Raw genomic sequence first — 19,392 nt, 5'->3', positions numbered from 1 at the left:
AAGATTAAACAAATATGTATATGTTTCTATTCAAGGGAGAAAAAATAGATAAAAGGATGCATCATTTTGATATAGCAGCTAACTCTCTGTACTGACACAGATCATAATTTGTCTACAACTTCATAAATAAGTGTGTGGTGGTAGAGAAGGGGGACATTCTATTTTGCCTTTCTTAATGTAGTGATGCCATTTTGGTACAATTTTCCACTTTAATGTAAATTGGCAGGTATTTGTAATCTCTAGCTTTTAGAACTCTTCTATCTCAGATCTTATGTAAAGTTAATAAAACAGTAATCTACCCTATCTCATACCCTTGAAGACAACAGTTTAGCCAGTTCAGTCATCTCTAATCTCTTCACTGCTCAGTTAGATAGTACAGTAGATAGAATATTAGAATTGGAGTAAGACTTATTTTCCCCAGTTCAAATAAGGATTCTGACAATAGCTATGTGACTTAAGATGCAACACATTTAATCTTATTTTCATCAGTTTCCTCATCTGTAAAATGAACTGGAGAAATAAATAGAAAATCTCTTCAGTATCTTCACAGAGAAAATATCAAAGGGTTCCAAAAAGTAGAAATGATAGAAACAAGTGTCCTTCATTAAAGCACAACAAACTGCTTCCAAGACCAGTACTTCATTGGTTGCAATGATTATGTGTTTTCTATATACTGTAAGTGGTACTTGTGGGAAACATCACAGATTCAAGATCTAATTTGGCTTATTGAGACCCTCTTTTTTATGGACCTTTTTACCCTATAACCTATCTTGCCTTATAACTATAAATGAAATGAAGCCTTTTGCAGACTTAACATGAAGTTACAAAAAATGTTTTTGTTATTGTCATTGTTATTGTTTTCCCAAAACAGCCCTAAAGGGAAAGCTTAAAATGCATAATTGAGAATAAATAATTTGTCCTAATAACATAACATGTAAGTGTGCAAATAATAATTTTAAATAGCTCTTTTTGATTACTATATATTTTAACTTATGTAAATAATCACAATACCACCTATAAACTGACATATTAAGTCAACCTAGTTTTCTCAAAATTTTATATCTTTTGACAAAGCTTTGATAAAACACCATTTTTACAATAAATATATAAAAATGCATATGAAATAATTAACATTTCACCATTTTTTGAAATAGATGTTTTTAAAAATATCCATAAAATAATATATTTGAGGTTCTAAATTTTACCAAGTCTTTCAAACATATAATCTCATTCAATCTTTACAATTGCCCAAAGGATAATTACAATGAATAGCAATATTTATATTGTATAATTAATAAGAAAGACTGAGAGAGTTTGAGTATCTTGACCAGGGTATATACTTGGTAAACAATGAAAATAAGGGCTCTGATTTGAAAGTTTTCCTGACTGCAAATCCTGATTGCAAATTTCTTGTATTAAATCATCATGCCTCTAATATGTTGCTTCAATCAAAAATTTCTCTTTTCTCTGTATTAAAATTTTATTTTTTTCCTAAGTATGTTTATTGGGGAAAAAATAAATTTTTAAGGAAATAGATGATTTTATATATATAAAAATATCCATTCAGAAGTAGAAGTACTTTTTTTTTTTCAATAGAGCACAATTAATTATAAATAGGCACCATTTATTGGTTAAAAGGACTAATTAGGAAATGATTTTTTGTACCCAAAATTACCGAAATTAAATTAGACAAATTCCGAAAATTAATTCTGAAATTAATTATCAAGAATGTAAGAAGAACAATTTCCAACTTTAAAAAATGTAATTTCATGAAGTATTAACAACACCAAAAAGAGTCAATCATCATGAAAACTTAGTGGGAAGATATGTGAATCATATATTCATCTCATTACCTATGTATATAGGGAATTACAATAGATAGATAAATAGATAGATGATAGATAGATAGATAGAAATATGAAAAGACTCATCTCACTTGAGAATGGGGATAGATGAGGGTCTTAGCAGCAAAGTGAATTATTCAAAGTTCCCAAGATGGCAAGTGAAAAATTCTGTTTTTGTACTTATGATACAGTGACCAAAAATTCAAATTTTTTTTAATATCATATTCTTTTGAAAGATTTTGTGAAGGGGGAGGATCTCTCTATTTCTCCCTTTTTCCTAAGCAATTTTCACTTATATGGCATTGTACATAAAATAGAAATCATGTCATTGATGTTGTAAAGAATATTTTATTTATTTATTAAAATTTCAAAGGTGTTAGCTCATTCTTTTTAAAATACACAAAATTCAGGTTAAAGCTAATAAGCAGATGTGCTTTTAAAATTTTTGACATCAGAATAACACTATGTAGTAAATTACTACTTCAAGTTCACTAAGGGACCATCTATTAACCTGGTTGTAATATTTGCAGGTGTTTCATGTATTGAATTAGAGATTCAGGATTAGTAAACATATGTTTTCTACATGTTCAAATATCATCACCAACATTTTAAAGGTTGGAGTGACATTTTAAAAATGATCCTTGTGAAAAGTTGACAGTAAAGTGCTTTAATATGAAAATTAATGGAAGTACTAAAAGTGACTCTACTTTTTAAATATAGGTTATTAAACTTTTTAAATCTTTTCCTTTGCAAATCATTTTTATTTTACATTAACATCACTGAGAGAATGATGTCACCTTCACATAAAATATTTTAATACTTTTTAATTTAATACATTTTGATTAAAATGGAAGCTGAAAACTTTATTATAGGTTACTCCTTGAAGAAATACTGTACTTCAAATTAGTTTTAGATTGTATATTAGATATGTCTGCTTACAAAATGACTTCTCAATATTTCATCTTTGGGAATGCTTAAAACTTTGACTATATAAAGGAAGCATTCAAGAATTTCTTTTATGTGAAATTCATATGAAAAAAAATTTAAAATAATTAAGTTGTAGGGCATTGAAAAATTAACAGAAATGGTAGTAGTTTGTATGTTCTTACTACTTTTGTAGTTCTTACTTAATGTGGAAGGAACCTTATGTTTTTGACCTTGAAAGGTGTCAAGGCTGAATATATCAATTAACTAAGGATGAACTGAGTTAAATTTACAGACATTTATAGAAAATTTGGTCACCAAATGAGAACCATTATCAGCTAAAGCTATCATTGAGGACTATAAGGCATAAGGTAGAGGGACATACAAGAAGTAGATGGTATATTGGAAATCAAACAGTATGAGAAAAATTGAATCTTTCCATCTTGTAGCTCTATGTATGGGAGTATAATACTGTAATTGCAACCCTACTTGTAACCAAGGAAACATTTAATTATGATTTTTCTAAAATTCATTAAGTTGAAGAATAATTTTATTCTTGTATTAATTGTGACATGAAGACAGGGTGAAATTATTTGTTTTTAGTAATTCTCAATGCCAAGACACCTGAAGTGACTTCTAGGGTGCTGTATTTTGAGACAATATTTTGAAAATTTGTGAAATGTGTTTCATTATTGAAAAAGTGGATTTAGCTATTCAAATCATTTGAAGACTGATATACAAACATGTTAGGATCCTTAGAAGGTGCTAAGTCATTGGAGTGGATAGAGACAATAATTATCTAATTTAGCATGGTTCAGCATGATTGATCTTATCCTACAAGGAGATGTTATGGGCCAGAACTTGAAGCAAGGTACTGAGTGGAATTGAGGAGGCAATAGTTAAATCTAATTTAGCATTGATTTAATCCTACAACAAATAATGGTTTCCTAGTGATGTAATGATTGGTGTGTGCTCAGTGTGCAGTATATAAGCAAGAAGCTCTCAGGGCCAAAGAGGACTTTGGGAGATTCAGAGTCAGAATTCAGTCAAGGAGAATCACAAGTAGGGCAGAACTAAGAAAGACAGAGAAATGGTGGCAGGCTGTCTGGTGGAAAACACTGAAACCAAGATCCAGAAGGCCTCCAGAAAACTAGCTGAGCCCCAGGTGAAGGATATAAGATTTGGAAAGAGACAGTAAAAGATTTGGACTCCTGGCTGCATTTGGGATTATTGAACCGAACTGAAACTAAGACTGCCTCCTGAAGCCCTCCAAGAAATCTGCTCCCAAAGAACCATTATAATTTACAGAAGAAAACATTACACAAACCTGTGACTTCTTCATAAAGGAGAACTCACTGGTTTAAAAATACTTATCACACATTGTTGGTGGAATTGTGAATATATCCAGCCATTCTGGAGAGCAATTTGGAACTATGCTCAAAAAGTTATAAAACTGCACATACTCTTTGACCCAGTAGTGTTACTACTGGGCCTATATCCCAAGAGATCTTAAAGAAGGGAAAGGGACTTGTATGTGCAAGAATGTTTGTGGCAGCCCTCTTTGTAATGGCCAGAAACTGGAAACTAAGTGGATGCCCATCAATTGAAGAATGGCTGAATAAATTGTGGTATATGAATATTATGGAATATTATTGTTCTATAAGAAATGATCAACAGGATGATTTCAGAAAGGCCTGGAGAGACTTACATGAATTGATGCTGAGTGAAATGAGTAGGACCAGGAGATCATTATATACTTCAACAACAATACTATATGATGATCAATTCTGATGGATGTGGCCATTTTCAACAAGGAGATGAACCAAATCAGCTCCAACAGAGCAGTAATGGAATGAAGCAGCTACACCCAGCAAAAGAACTCTGGGAGATGACTATGAACCACTATATAGAATTTCCAATTTCTTTACCTTTGTCTGCCTGCATTTTTGATTCCCTTCACATGTTAATTATACACTATTTCAAAGTCTGATTCTTTTTGAACAGCAAAATAACTGTTTGGACATGTATACTAATATTGTATTTAATTTATACTTTAACATATTTAATATGTATTGGTCAATCTGCCATCTGGGGGAGAGGGTGGGGAGAAGGAAGGGAAAAATTGGAACAAAAGGTTTGGCAATTGTAAATATTGTAAAATTGTAAAATTACCCATGCATATATCTGGTAAATAAAAACAATTTATAAAAAAAAAAAAAAAAAAAAAAGAATACTCCCAACCACTTTTAAAGATACAATGTAATAAACTTTACAAGGAGAAAGCAAAAAAAAAAAAAAAAAAAAAAAAAAAAAAAACAAACAAACAAACAAAAACAAACAAACAAACAAACAAACAAAAAAAACATCACCATGGAGTCATTTTTTTTTTTTTTTTTTTTTTAATTTCAGGGTTTCTTAATACATGAATGAGCCCTTTTTGCCTGAGAAATATAGGTGTCTGTCTGGATATATAGGCATACAAAATAGATATATAAATCAAACTTTTACTTATAATAAATCATATTTTTGTGACTTCAACATTTATATGGGGTGGTGACCACAATTTAAGAAACTTTTCCCTAACTGATGGAAACCCACATTTTTCTATATATAAAGAACCGAACTGATATTTTTATATGAATAAGTCTTTCCCTTCCATCTTTGATTTCACTTGGGTTATACGAATAGTAAGAATATCTCTACATCAAAGGATATATCCACTACATACTTAGTCTGGGAATAGTTCTAAATTGCTCTCCAGAGCATTTAGACCAACTAATACACCCACTAAGAGTGCCTGCCATCATTTACTTTCTACAAGTGTTGACTTAATTTATTTACATCACTGCCAAAATAATGGGTTTGAGTTAGAATTTAAGAGTTCTTTTAATGCACACTTTTCTCATTGTTGGGGATTTTAAGTATATTTCTATATATCTATAATTCAGATTTCTTCTTTTTAAAACTTCCTATTTAATATACACAAGAGAAATAGGAAAGACCAGTGAGAAATCTTTCAAAGTTGCAGGTTGAATATGCTATATATTTTAATTAAAATTAAATTAAATTAAAATTTAAAAAGTAAATAGTAGATCGACATCTTTAATCATCTGAAATTATTTTATTTGCCATTATCTATTTTTTTAGTGTTTGTAAATTCCAGGAAAAAAAAAAGTTGCCGCTTTATAAGCTTTGACCATTTATCTATTGAGGAATATTTTTTTGTTTTATATTATTATGACAGTTCTATATCTAAATCTTAAATGTCAAAACCTTTACTACAAAAATTCATTGCAAAAACCTTCCCCTCAGAGCAACTCTTTCTCTTCTAATTCTAACTAAAGTGATTTTGCTTGTGCAAAATCCTTTCATGTAATTAAATCATTTATTTTAACTTTTATGGTTGTCTCTATGGCATTTTAAGCTAAAGATTCCCTTTTATCCATAGTTTTGAAAGTTATGCATTTTTCTTCTTTAATTTAGGTCTAATAGGACCTTTTATATTTATGTCATAAAAAATTTTAGAATTTTGAGAGGAAGTAAATTTAATTTCTGCCAAACTACCTTGCAGTTTTCCTTTTTAGCTCTTAAAAAATAAGAATTCTTAGTATTTTGCTATAAAAATGATGAGTAGACTGATTAAAAAAAAAACAAAAAAAAAAACCTGGAAAGACTTACATGAACTGAAGCTGAATGAAATGAGAAGAACTGAGAACATTGTATATAGTAATAGCAACATTGTATGATGATCGGTTATGATAAATTTTAGCTAAACATGGCAATACATTGATCTAAGAGAACTCCAAAAACTTTTGATTGAAAATGTTCTCCACAATCAGAGAAAGAACTATGGAGTCTGAATGCAGATTGAAGCATACTGTTTGCTCCTTATCATTTTTTCTGTCTCATATTTTCCCTTTTTGTTCTGATTCTTTTTTCAGTAGATGACTAATATGGAAATGTATTTAATATGATTATACATGTATACCCTATATTAGATTGTTTGCCATCTTAGGGAAGAAGGAGGGAAGAAGGAAAAAATGTAATTTAAAATCTTATAAAAGTGAATGTTAAAAGGTAATTAGAAAACTAATTTTAAGTTAAGGGGAGAGAAAATAAATATGAAATAAAATTAAGAAAGAGACAAAAAAGTAAAATAAGTATTGTTTATTCCAATTGGTATTATTTGGGTTTAGCAAAATCCAGGTTGTTGCATTTTTATTTCTGGGTCTTGTTTACCCAACATTCTTTATTGACCAATTTCCCTTTTAATTTTTAACCTATAATTTTGTGGGGTGTTTTGTGAGGTTTTGTGAGGCAAGTGGGGTTAAATGACTTACATAGTTACACAGTTAGGAAGTGTTAAGTGTCTAAAGTCTGATTTGAACTCAAGTCCTCTTGAATCAAGAGTGACTGCTCTATCAATGGTACAATCTAATTATCCCTTGAACACATTATTTTGATAATTTGAGATGTGGTACTGCTCATATCTTTTTAAATTCTACTTTTTCCTATTATTTTCCTTTATCTTCATTAGTTTTATAAATTAATCATTTGGAATTTCCTTGCTATGACAATAAATGCAAATTCATTTGGATAGTATTGTCTTTGTTATTGTGGACCATGATTTAACCATAAGCACTCAAACATATTGGCAAATCTCTCTGTGTCTCTCTCTGTTTCTCTGTCTCTGTTTCTGTGTGTCTCCCCCCCCCTTTGTGTGTGTATAAGTGTGTTTTTTGTATGTTTGTGAACATGTGTGTTAGTTATATTGATATAAATTTTGTATGTGTTTTGGCAGGACTTTATCTAAGTAGATTGGCAGCAAGGTCACATCAACCTACCTCTTTTCACTATCTCATGATAAGCAATGAGAAAATGGAAAATTATAAGAACTATTTTTGTAAAGTAAGAAATATATCTTGATTCAATCAATCTCAGGGTCACATCATGTTTCATTCCTTGCTCTCACTCTCACTCTTGCCCCTGCTCCTGCTAGTCCCTATTGCTCTTGTTCTCTGTTTCTCTCTGTCTCTTGCTTATTGGAAAATCTATAATTCAACTAAATATTCCTTACTTTGGCACTGGAATTATAAGGGTTTTGGAGGAAATAATGGTTTAACTTAAGAAATGTACCTATTTAACCAGTCATGTAAAAATTTCTCAGAAGAAAAGGAGTCAAAAGTGGAAAAAGCTTAACAAACTCTGTTTAGAGAAAATAATCATATGCTCTTACAATGGAAGGGATATTTAGAAAGCAAGTACTCTAACTTTATTTTACAGAAGAGAAAACTGAAGCCCACAGAATTTAAATATATAGAAAGGACCCCAAAATAATTTTGCCTTAAAGAAGTCTGGTTTCTGACTCTTTGATCCAGTGACATTGTACTTTATTATATATGATTTACGTACATGAATATATTCACATATTCAAACACCAATTTTAGTACTTTCATTTTAATTGTTTATCTAATTGGGTTGACATGCATAATTAGCATTTTGCAACATTTAATATTTATACAATAATACTGTAATCACAGAGTAAAGTATATGAACAGAAAAAAATATATGAAAGAGGAAGATAGTTGATAAACAGCTCACATGCTCCATTAATATCTATACATTAAGAGAAGTAGATAAAAAGGCAAATTAGATGGATAATATACAAGACTTTGTGCATTCCTACATGAATGAAAAATTGTCTATTTTGACATTGACCCTGTTTTTATTACTTAATAAATTCTATTCTTGATTTTTATTTTGTTTGTATATAGCTTTTATTTCCTACCACTCCTGACTCCTCTGCTTTACTTCTACCCACTGCCTTGTATTTCTGTCTTTTAAACTACTACTTCAAGAATCCCTCCCTTAGCTTCTCTTGTTACACTGTCCCCTTGCCCTCTTTTTTCTATCTGAATTCAGAAGACTTTCAAACACTTCCAAATATATGTTGTTCCTTCTTTATCCCATTCTTATTAATCTACACATCCTTCTATATATCCCCTCATCCTATTTTATCACTATCTTGGTTCTTTATAAATTTAGAAGACTTTTCTTCCCTTCGAAATGAATGTTTTCTCTCATTAACCTAAATCTAATATGGACAGAGTTCCTCTATAATCTCCATTATGCTCTCCTCCTTCCCTGTTCCCATATTCTCCTATTGCTTTCTGAAGTTGCAAGACTTTTATACATACCTGCATTTATACATAAACAGTTGTGCATGCATGTATATGTGTAAAAATATATGTGGTTCACTTTTTAAACCATTTCCTATTGAGATTAAATTGGATTAATTTAATCAAATGAGATTAAATTAAATTTAATTTAAATTAAATCCTTAATTTAAAGGATTGCATCCTCCTTTGATTCCTCTGTGTGGGTTTCTTTTCTCATGTCTTATTAATATTGCAGAATTCTTTTTAAGATTTTTCCCCTATATTGTTAAACTTTTAAAATTTTACATAATATTGAAACTCTACCTCAATTCGTCTTTCAAACTACCCAATTACTAATGTCAATCTTTGACATATGGTTTACATTTCCTCATATAAAACATGAAAAATTTGTCCTCATTACATCCCTTGTAATTAGTCTTTGATTTTTAGTTTATATTTTTCATGGATTTTATATGTCAAATTTTTAAAATTCAGAATTTTTTGAAATAATGTCCTGGAAGTATGGCAATTCATTGAATTTCATTTTTTTTTTCATTTCAGGATTATGCTTAAGTTTTCTGGATATGGTATTTTCAGCCAAACCACAAATCTTTTGATCTTCAGTAGTGTTGCAAGATTTTCAGTTAAGCCACTGCTTGTTTGTTTTTTGGTGATTATAATATTTTCTTATTGAACCTATTCATGTAGGTTTTCTTCTTAGGATCACTTTCAAGGTTATGCTTTATGGTTTTTTTCCTGTTCCATTATCCTCTACCAATTCAGGACAATTTCCATTAATTATTTATTGTGACTTATAATAGCATTCACATTGTTTGAATATTTAATTATTTTGTTTTATTTTATGTTCTTAATGTGTTCTCCAAATCAGTTGATTTGTTTTACATTCTCTTTTTTTTTTCATTCTTTCTTTTTCATTTGATTATTTCTTGACCTCATAATTTTTGTGGCTTTCTCTTACTAATTTCTAAGGAACAATTTCCTCCCTTAAAATTCTGGACCTTCTTTTCTAATTTGTTGACTTTCTCTTCACAATCTTCTTTTTTTAAATTTTCTTTTTTAGATTTTTTTCCTCAGTTGATTTTTTCCAAATAAATTTATTTTTAACACATAACTCTATGAATCATGTTGAGAGAGAAAAATTGGAGCAAAAGAGAAAAACCATGGGAGATATTAAAATAACAGAATAATGAAGTGAATGTAGCATGTAGTGATTTACATTCTATCTCCTTAGTTCCTTTTCTGGATGTAGATGGCATTTCTATTGGGTTTGCTTTGGATCACTGAACCACTGGGAACAACCAAGTCTTTCATAGTTGGTCATTGCACATTCTTGTTGTTATTATGTACAATGGATTCTTGGTTCTGTTTGTTTTGCTCAACATCAATTCATGTAAATCTTTCCAGGCCTTTCTAATGTCATCTTATTCATCATTGTTTATAGAACAATAATATTCCATTCCCTTTATATACCCTAGCTTGTTCAGCCATTCCCACAATGATGGCAAAATTTTTCCAATTCTTTGCTAACACAAAAAGTGCTGCTAGCAACATTTTGTACATGTAGGTAATTTTCTCTCCCTTAACATTTCCTTGGGCTACAGATCCAGTAATGGGGTCAAAGAATATGCACCATTTTATAAGTCTTTGGTAATACTTCCAAAATGTTCTCCAAAATGGCTGGATTATTTCACAAATCCACCAATAATGCATTTATATCCCAGTTTTCCCACAACTCCCATTATCTTTTCCTGTCATCTTAGCAAATCAGAGAAATATGAAGAGATACCACAGAATTGTTTAAATTTGCATTTCTCAAATCAATAATTATTTAGAGCATTTTTATATATAACTATAAATGTCTTTAATTTCATCACTTGAAAATTGTTCACATTCTTGACAATTATTGATTGGGGAATGACATATTATAAATTAGACAAAGTTCTTTATGTAATTTAGAAATAAGACCTTTTTTTTTCAGAAATGGCATTTGTAAAATTTTTCCCACTTTGTACTTCCCTGTGAATATTTTTGTATATTATTTTTTCTATAGGAAATGATCAGCAGGATAAATTCAGAGAGATCTGGAGAGACTTACATGAACTGATACTAAGTTAAATGAGCAGAACCAGGAGATCATTGTACACTGCAACAACAAGATTATACTATGATCAATTCTTTTCAACAATGAGATGATTCAGGCCAGTTCCAATGAACTTGTGATTAAGAGAACCAACTACACCCAGAGAGAGGACTGTGAAAACTGAGTGTGGATCATAATATACCATTTTTACTTTTTGTTGTTATTTGCTAGTATTTTATTTTCTTTCTCATTTTCTCCTTGTTGATTTGATTTTTCTTGAGCAGCAAGATAATTGTATAAATATGTATGCATACATTTGATTTAACATGTTTTTAACATGATTAATATATATTGGATTACTTGTCATCTAGGGAAGAGGGTGGGGGAAAGGGAAGAAAATTGGAACACAAGGTTTCATAAGAGTTAATGTTGAAAAGTTTATCCATGCATATGTTTTGAAAATAAAACTTTAGTAAAAAAACAAACAAACAAAACAACAACAATATTTTTTTTCTATTTTTCTATTTTGTTTGTGCAAAATCTTTTAAACTTAATGTAATCAAAGTTGTCCATTTTGCCTTTCATAATATTATATAGTTTGTCTTTGGTCATAAATTCACCCCTTCTCCAAAGATCTGATAAATTATCCAACCTATATGCCCAAATCACATATGGTGTGGGGAGTGAGATGTAGGTCTTTGCCAAACTTCTGACATATTATTTTTCAGTTTTCCCAGCCATTTTTGTCTAATAGTGAGTTATTATTCCAGAAGCTACAGTTTGGGGATTTGTCAAACACTAAATTACTATAGGCCTTATTGTGTCATGTGTATCTATATTCTATTCCATTTATTCACCACTCTATTTCGTGGTCAGTATCAAATCATTTTGATGACTGCTGATTATTTTAGGTTTGATATTACTAAGCCATCATCATTTGTATATACATTTTTTCATTAATTCCCTGGATATTATTGATCTTTTTTCTTCTAGTGCATTTTGTTGTTACTTTTTTTTATTCTCTAAAATATTTTTAGCAGTTTGATTGATATGGCACTAAAAACGTGTTCAATTTAGACAGAATTTCAATTTTGTTATATTAGCTCAGCATACCTATGAACAATTGTTATTTTTCCAATTGTGCTGATTTAACATTATTTGTGTGAGAAGTGTTTTGTAATTGTGTACATACAGAACCTGGGTTTGTCTTGGCAGGTAGACCTCCAAGTATTTTATTTTGTCTACAACAATTTTAAATGGGATTTCTCATGCAATCTCTAGCTGGTGGGCTTTTTCAGTAATATACATAAATGCTGATAATATGTGTGGGTTTATTTTATATCATGCAACTTTGCTAAATTGTTTCATGTAATGTTCATGAAACTTGCCTCATTACAAATAGTGTTTATTGTTGGTTTTACATAGATACTGTTTATTATTTTAAAGAAAGCTCCTTTTATCCCTTTATTCTCTTTTTTATTATCACTTTTCATTAGCAAAATATATCCATGAATAATTTTTCAACATTGACCCTTGCAAAAACTATTCCTCTCCTTCCCTTCACCCTGTTCCCTAGATGGCAGGTAGTCCCATACATGTAAAATATGTTAAATTATATGTTAAGTACAATATACTTATACATATTTATACAGTTATGCTGCACAAGAAAAATCAGAGTTAGAAAGAAGATAAAAATAGCCTGAAAAGAGAAACAAAAATGCAAGCAAACAATAACAGAAAGAATAGAAATGCTATATTGTGGTCCACATGCATTTACAGTGTTCTTTCTCTGGGTGTAGCTAGTTCTGTTCATTAATGATCAATTGGAACTGATTAGTATCCTCTTATTGTTGAAGAGAGCCACTTCCATCAGAATTGATCCTCATATAGTACTGTTGTTGAAATGTATAACGATCTCCTAGTTTTTCTCATTTCACTTACATCAGCTCATGTAAGTCTCTCCAAGCCTTTCTGCATTCATCCTGCTGGTCATTTCTTAAAGAACAATATTATTATATTTTAATAGCTTTTTATTTACCATGGGTAATTTTACAGCATTGACAATTGCCAAACCTTTTGTTCTAGTTTTTCCCCTCCTTCCCCACAACCCTCCCCCAGATGTCAGGTTGACCAATACATGCTACATATGTTAAAGTATAAATTAAATACATTATATGTATGCATGTCCAAACAGTTATTTTTCTATACAAAAAGAATAGGACTTTGAAATAGTGTACAATTAGACTGTGAAGGAAATAAAAAATGCAGGCAGACAAAATTAGAGGGATTGGGAATTCTATGTAGTGATTCATAATCCTCTCCCAGAATTTTTTCGCTGGGTGTAGCTGGTTCAATTCATTACTGCTCCATTAGAACTGATTTGGTTCATCTCATTGTTGAAGAGGGCCACATCCATCAGAATTGTTCATCATATAGTATTGTTGTTGAAGCATATAATTATCTCCTGGTCCTGCTCATTTCACTCAGCATCAGTTCATGTAAGTCTCTCCAGCCTTACTGAAATCATCCTGTGTTAGGTTTTTACTAAGTGCTTAAGTGGGTACTTGACAATTCTCTAGGTCCGGCCTTTCCTGGAGAAGAGATTGCATGCTTAGGAGGAGCAAGCTCATTGGTTGAAGTACTTCTTCCCAGAAGCCCTTGCATTATCCTATGCCCATTCTCTGGGAGGATAAAGAGGGCATCTCTGTAAGAAAAAGTTAGTCTCTGCTTTAGACCAGGCTTGACACGGCTCTCTGCAGGAAGGGAAGTCACTTCTCTGGACGACAGTTAATGGCAACTGTCTGGAAACAATGGTTCTCTACAGGAAGAAGAATCTGTTTGAGAGATTTGAGTTGGCACAGCAGATCTCCTCCCAGAGAGCGATCGGCAGCTTCTGGAGACGACAGCACGTTACAGTCCTGTTGGTCATTTCTTACAGAACAATAATATTCCATAATATTCATATACCACAATTTATTCAGCCATTCTCCAGTTGATGGGCATCCACTCAGTTTCCAGTTTCTGGCCACTACAAAGAGGGCTGCCACAAACATTCTTGCACATACAAGTCCCTTTCCCTTAAGATCTCTTGGGATATAAGCCCAGTAGTAACACTGCTGGGTCAAAGGGTATGTGCAGTTTGATAACTTTTTTTTATTATTATATATATTTTTTATAATATTATCCCTTATATTCATTTTTCCAAAATTATCCCCCCCTCCCTCTACTCCCTCCCCCCGATGACAGGCAAAGTTTGATAACTTTTTGAGCAGAGTTCCAAATTGCTCTCCAGAATGACTGAATATATTCACAATTTCACCAATAATGTATCAGTGTCCCTGTTTTCCCACATCCCCTCCAACATTGTGCATTATGTTTCCCTGTCATTCTAGCCAATCGGACAAGTGTGTAGTGGTATCTCAGAGTTGTCTTAATTTGCATTTCTCTGATTAATAATGAGCATCTTTTCATATGGCTAGAAATAGTTTCAATTTCTTCTTCTGAGAATTGTCTGTTCATATCCTTTGACCATTTATCAATTGGAGAATGGCTTGATGTCTTATAAATTAGACTTAATTTTCTGTATATTTTGGAAATGAGGCCTTTATCAGAACCTTTGACTATAAAAATGTTTTCCCAGTTTATTGCTTCCCTTCCAATCTTGTCTGCATTAGTTTTGTTTGTACAGAAATTTTTCAATTTGATATAATCAAAATTTTCTATTTTGCGATCGATAATGATCTGTAGTTCTTCTTTGGTCATAAATTCCTTCTTTTTCCACAGGTCTGAGAGGGAAACTATTCTATGTTCCTCTAATTTATTTATAATCTCATTCTTTATGCCTAGGTCATGAACCCATTTTGACCTTATCTTGGTGTATGGTAAAACAATAATATTCCATAACATTCAAATACCGCATTTTATTCTGCCATTTCCCAATTGATGAGCATCCATTCAATTTCCATTTTCTAGACACTATGAAAAGGGCTGCCACAAACATTTTTGCACATATGGGTTCCTTTCCCTTCTTTAATATCTCTTTGTAGCCCTATATTCTCTAATATTTATAGTTGAAGTGTGCTGCATTTTATCAAAAGTTTTTTTTTTTTTTTCTGCATTCATCAACAATATATGATTGGTTTTGTTATTAATATAGTCAATTATAGTCATACTTTTCCTGATATTGAACTAGTCCTCCATTCCTGGAATTTTGCTGATAAATTGATGCAATCTCTGCTAAAATTTTATTTAAATTTTTTGCATCAATATTCATTAGGGGATTGGCCTATAATTTTCTTTCTCAGTTTTGGCCCTTTCTGTTTTAGATATCAGTACTATATTTGTGTCAGAGAAGGAATTTGGCAGGATTCCTTCTTTACCTCTCTTTCCAAATAGTTTATATAGTATTGGAATAAGTTCTTTAAATGTTTGGTAGAATTCATTTGTGAATCCATCTTGTCCTGGAGATTTTTTCTTAGGGGAGTTCATTAATTATTTGTTCAATTGCCCTTCTCTACAATGGGGCTATTTAAGTAATTTATTTCCTATTCTGCTAATCTGTGTAATTTGTATTTTTGTAAATAGTTATCTATTATAGTAAGATTGTCAGACTTCCTGCAATACATTTTGTATTAGGCACATTTCCTAATTGTTGCTTTTATTTCTATGTCATTAGTGCTAAGTTCACCCTTTTCCTTTTGATGCTGGAGATTTGGTTGTTTTTCCTTTATTTTTTAAATAATCAAATTATCCAAAAGTTTACCTTATTTTAAAAGTAAAATAAAACTCTTAATTTTATTAGTTGGAAAGTTTTCTTAGTTTAATTTTTATTAATCGTTCCTTTACATTTTTGAATTCTAATTTGATATTTGAATGTTTTTTTTTTTTAATTTGTCCTTTTTCTTGCTTTTTTTTTGCATGTTAAATGATCAGTTCATTGGTCAATGATCAATTCATGATCAATTCATTCATCTCCTCTTTCTTTATTTTATTAATGCACCTGTTTAGAGATATAAAATTTTCCCTAAGACTTCTTTAGCTGCATCCCATAGGCTTTAATCCCATTGGCATGTTGTCTTGTTCTTATCATTCTCTTGCATGAAATTATGGATTGTTTCTATGATTTGTTGTTTGACCCACTGACTCATTTTTTAGAATTTCCAATAGTTTTTAGTCTATCTTTCCCTGTTCATTTATTGAATATAATTTTGTTGCATTGTGGTCTGAAAAGGAAGCATTTACTATTTCTGTCATTCTGCATTTGATTGTAAGGTTTTTATGCACTAATATATGGTCAGGTTTTTGTGAAGTTGCCACATACTGCTGAGAAAAAAGGTGTATTCCTTTCTGTCCCTATTCAGTTTTCTTCAAATATCTATCCTGGCTTTATTCTGTCATTTTGGCTCCTCTCTGTTGATTTTTAGTTCATTTGTGAGTCTTTTAAGACACAATACTATTGGACATTACTCTTTGGCATAGAGGAGGCATTTTTTTTTTTTTTGCTTTAATATGCTTCTCTGAAGATGAACCCTAGTCTTCTCTATTTGCACATCAAGTTCCTATAGTTAGGAACTGTTTTTTTTTTTTTTTTTTTTTTTTTTTTAATAGGCTCTCATTATTGGTCTGTGGTGTGGAGAATTATTTCTCTGGCCTGTAGTCTCAAATACTCCTTCAGTTATTCCCATTGGTTTGAAATTGAAACCAAGAACTTACTTTCTTGTAAGTGCCTAAAATAATCTGTGTCTCTACCCAATTACTTTGCAGTTACTAGATGTGTGCTGATTATTTTCCACTGAGTATGGGATCTCTGCAACACAATTGGGCCTGGCATTTTTTGTGAACAGAGGTTCCCTCATTTTTTTTTCCTATCAAATGCCTGACTTCTTGTACTGTCCAGGAGGTGGAAATTCCTATATTTTCCCAATCCAAATAGTCCCAGTGCTTACAATTTGCTGTTTCAGCAAAGGTAGCTTGGAGGTATTTACACTTCACAGAGGCCAAATCTTTTTTTTTTTTTTTCTCAATGCTTTTTCTTCAGATCTTCTCATATTGTTTCAAGAGGACACTTCTCTACTAAATCTTGTTTATTGCTGAGGTACTATTCTGCCTTTTTTCTTGAGGAAATCTGAAGAGTTTGTAATTTTATGACATACTCTTCCATCTTCCTAGAATTTTCTCCTCCATCTTGTCTTTGGAAATCCATGGACTCTCTTCATTGCATTATTTGTGGTCTTGTATTAACAAGGGAATAGGGTTATGTCCAAATTTTCATGTATGCTAAAATTATCAAGGATTTTGAAAGAATGGGCCAAAGTCTTCAAAGCCTTCCTTAGTTTTTAATAAGTGCCTCATCCTGAAATTCACTGGCCTTGATAAAACCCAAAGGTCCTATTCGTAGAATTACTTGATTATTCCGTTTGCCAAGTAGCTACTTGCTTCTACACAAGTTGTGTTCTCTCATTTTTTTGTGAACTCCTTGAGAACAGGGAGTGCCATTCTTTCCTATTCATTTATATTCTCATCACTTAATGTAGTGTGTAGTACATCATAACCTCATAAGACACACTTTTCAATTCCAATCCAAAAGTGAGACCACAGATCCATTGAATATAACCATAAGTGTTATGTTACTAATTTGCACTAACTTCTTAACTTGAAAGAGACAATAAAATGTTCCAAATCCATTACTACTTTTTACCACAGAATGCAAAAGACAATATGATTTTCTTTAAATATAATGTAATACTGACTACTTCACAAGTATATTTACATATATATTTACATAAGAAATGTAAATTATCAATATTAAAATATTGATAAATTTTAGTTAAAAATTAATAATTAAAAGCTTTCAGAATTTCAGAAAATTTAATTATTACTATTCTATAACAACAGCAACAAACAAAAAAACCTCCCTATTTATGAAAGGTTATTCAGTGAAATATTAGAGGCCTCATAGAGTCAACCAGATACTCCAGGCTTCCTTATTCCTACAATGACCTAGCTCCTTAGTTTGAATGTGATTATTTCACAACATGATCAATATTCTTAGTGTCATCATTTAATATAAGCTCCTTCCCTTGTATCTCTGCTTAGGGATTCAAACATTCCCAGAGATGAGCACATAGAACATTTACCATCTGGTGTACATTTTTCATGTTAACAGCAAGATTAAGAAGCATCATCATCTTAAGGCTCTATCCCAAATATATTACAACTAGATTACAGATAATCATAGAAGGAACTTTTCCTTTGAAAGGGTTATGATTCATTTGGTTTTATTTGAAATTTCTTGCAAAAATAAAGATTGATCTTATATTCTATCAATCTCACATACAATTAGGTTTTAAATTGTATCTGTGTGATGCTTTAGTTCATTTTCAAACTCATTATTTACAATGTCAGTAACATTGTAATTGCCATCTTTGCTTGTAATAACATTAAAAATAACTAATGTTGGCATTCTAACCCATCACTTCTATCAAATTTCTGTACTCATTTAAGGGAAATCCTGATAAGAGTTGCATCCTAGAGAGCTGCACTTAGAGTATTGTATAGATTCTTCAATGTTCCAAGGGCTTCAGAAAAACTTTAGTATTAAATTGAACGTGTAGCAATAACCTAAGCTATCCATGAGTATGTTTCCTAAATAAAGGAGATTAATTAGTCACCTTTATACCTCACTCTGCTTTCATCTTTGGGTAGGAATCTTTTTATTTATATATGCAAGATAAAACCAGGCAACAAATTGGAGATAATATTACACAATTCTGACTTTTGGGATCTGTTCAAACCACGTAGGTTGAAAACAGAGAAAGAAAACTATAGACCAATCTCACTAATGAATATCAATGCTAAAATCTTAAATAAAATATTAGCAAAAAGACTACAGAAAATCATCCTTAGGATAATAAACCATGATCAAATAAGATTTATACCAGGAAACCAGGGCTAGTTCAATATTAGGAAAACTACCAGTATAATTGGCCATATTAATAACAGAATTAACAAAAACCATATGATCATCTCAATAGATGAAGAAAAAGCATTTGATAAAATCCAACATCCATTCCTATTAAAAACACTTGAGAGTATAGGCACAAATGGACTTTTCCTTAAAATAATCAATAGCATCTATTTAAAACCGTCAGTATCATATGTAATGGGGATAAACTGGAACCATTCCCAATAAGATCAGGAGTGAAAAAAGGTTGCCCACTATCACCATTACTATTTAATATTGTATTAGAAATGCTAGCTTTGGCAATAAGAGTTGAGAAAGAGATTAAAGTAATTAGAGTAGGTAATGAGAAAACCAAATGTTCACTCTTTGCTGATGATATGATGGTATAGTTGAAGAACCCAA

Source organism: Sminthopsis crassicaudata, chromosome 3, assembly GCF_048593235.1.
Source record: "Sminthopsis crassicaudata isolate SCR6 chromosome 3, ASM4859323v1, whole genome shotgun sequence".
Taxonomy (NCBI): domain Eukaryota; kingdom Metazoa; phylum Chordata; class Mammalia; order Dasyuromorphia; family Dasyuridae; genus Sminthopsis; species Sminthopsis crassicaudata.
This window is presented reverse-complemented; position numbering follows the sequence as displayed.